Below are 2,378 nucleotides of genomic sequence, written 5' to 3'. Positions count from 1 at the left end.
GCACATTTTACCCACACGCTGGCAGGCCGCTATGGCCTGGTTGAAGTTCCACACTTGGCCTCGCTTGACCCGCACAAACCAACACCGACCTGCATAGGCCATCGCTCATCGCGACGGGGCGAGGGACCTCGTGCTCATTTCAGCTGACCACGCTGCTGGCGGGCACGACCGACCATCTCCGCTCCTCCGTGTAGGAGGGCGATTTTGGAGTGCGATGCCCAAGCAGACATTCCCTTGGCCAAGGCCTTGGGCGCAACTTGCGTTCAAAGACTCGATGATTCACGGGATTCTGCAATTCACACTAAGTATCGCATTTCGCTACATTCTTCATTGTGGCAAGAGCTGAGATATCCGTTGCTGAGAGTCATGTTTTTATCTTATTCATGTTTTTTTTCTGGTGACCCAAATGCACAAAGGTGCCTGGGCCACGCTTCAATGTTTTGGAATTCTTGCTGTGGGTCGCACCGATGTAGGGTGTTTGACACGAACCATCTGCTAGTGCAAGGGGGCACTGGAAGGGTGCGTGTCCCTGCCCCATTGCATTGCATAAGAGGCTGCTGCCTCGAGAGAACCTTGCAGTCAGAGGATGGCTCCTGCCCCATGAGAGATCGCTCGAGAGTGCACTCATCGGCGGCGGGGAACACTCCAAGCGACATGTTGTTCCCCTAGGAGACGTAACGGGGGGTTGCAGCAGTCCCAACTTCCCATCGTAGAACCGACGGATCACCGGGATCACACCGCGCACATAAACGGGGGCATACAAACTCGATGGGATAGAGACTCGGCCTCTCCTGAAAAGGGCATGCACCCGATCATGGCTTTCGATCACCTCGAGCCAACGGTGTGGAACCCGGGGCTGAGCCATGCAGTGAGGCCCAACCATCCACACATCATCGAGGGTGAGGGTTGGGAAGGAGGCGAGCTCAACGTGCCTCCCTTTCCTCCTCCCCTGCATGATTCAGGGGCCAGAACGGACAATGATCCTACCGCAGGTTCACCTACGGTAACCTTGTTATGACTTCTCCTTCCTCTAAATGATAAGGTTCAATGAAATTCTTGCGACATCACCGACAGGAACCGCCACTGTCAGCACGATCCGAACACTTCACCAGATCATTCAATCGGTAGGAGTGACGGGTGATGTGTATAAAGGGCAGGGACGTAGTCAATGCGAGCTGATCACTCGTTCTTACTAGGAATTCCTTGTTGTAGATCAATAATTGCAATGGTCTATCCCCATCATGATGCAATTTGGCAAGATTTCCCGAACATTTCGGGCCAGGGAGAAAAACTCGTTGGTTGCATCAGTGTAGCGCACATGCAACCCAGAACATCTAAGGGCATCACAGACCTATTATTGCCTCAAACTTCCATGGCCTAAGAGGCCATAGTCCCTCTAAGAAGCTAGCCGCGAAGGGGAACCTTTGCATAGCTAGTTAGCAGGCTGAGGTCTTGTTCATTAACGGAATTAACCAGACAAATCGCTCCACCAACTAAGAATGGCCATGCACCACCACCCATAGAATCAAGAAAGAGTTCTCAATCTGTCAATCCTTACTATGTCTGGACCTGGTAAGTTTCCTCGTGTTGAGTCAAATTAAGCCACAAGCTCCACTCCTGGTGGTGCCCTTCTGTCAATTCCTTTAAGTTTCAGCCTTGCGACCATACTCCCCTCGGAACCCAAACACTCTGATTTCTCAGAAGGTGCTGGCGGAGTCCTTAGAGCAACATCCGCCGATCCCTGGTCGGCATCGTTTATGGTTGAGAGTAGGACGATATCTGATCATCTTCGAGCCCCCAACATTCGTTCTTGATTAATGAAAACATCCTTGGCAAATGCTTTCGCAGTGGTTCGTCTTCCATAAATCCAAGAATTTCACCTCTGACAATGAAATACGAATGCCCTCGACAGTCCCTATTTTTCATTACTCCGATCCCGAAGGCCAACAGAATAGGACCAGACTCCTATCGCGTTATTCCATGCTAATGTATTCAGAGCGTAGGATTGCTTTGAGCACTCTAATTTTTTCAAAGTAACAGTGTCAAAACCACGACCCAACCAATTAAGGCCAGGAACACACCGCCGGCAGAAGGGACGTGAGGGCCAGTGCACACCAAGTAGGCAGACCGACCGTGATGACCCAAGGTCCAACTACGAGCTTTTTAACTGCAACAACTTAAATATACACTATTGGAGCTAGAATTACTGTGGCTGCTGGTACCAGACTTTCCCTCCAATGGATCCTCGTTAAGGGATTTAGATTGTACTCATTCCAATTACCAGACTTGATGAGCCCAGTATTGTTATTTATTGTCACTACCTCCCCATGTCAGGATTGGGTAATTTGCACGCCTGCTGCCTTCCTTGGATGTGGTAG

The 2,378-nt window shown here is 50.6% G+C and overlaps 1 non-coding gene across 1 annotated transcript; it reads right to left on the bottom strand.

The window, feature by feature from the left end:
- Positions 1–212: 212 nt before the first annotated feature.
- On the bottom strand, positions 213–366 carry LOC131062118 (5.8S ribosomal RNA). The gene has a single exon (XR_009110725.2). It is a non-coding gene; the product is annotated as a 5.8S ribosomal RNA (ribosomal RNA).
- Between the last annotated feature and the right edge of the window lie 2,012 nt (positions 367–2,378).

The sequence above is a fragment of the Cryptomeria japonica genome, chromosome 2 (genome assembly GCF_030272615.1).
Source record: "Cryptomeria japonica chromosome 2, Sugi_1.0, whole genome shotgun sequence".
Classification (NCBI taxonomy): domain Eukaryota; kingdom Viridiplantae; phylum Streptophyta; class Pinopsida; order Cupressales; family Cupressaceae; genus Cryptomeria; species Cryptomeria japonica.
This window is presented reverse-complemented; position numbering and strand designations above follow the sequence as displayed.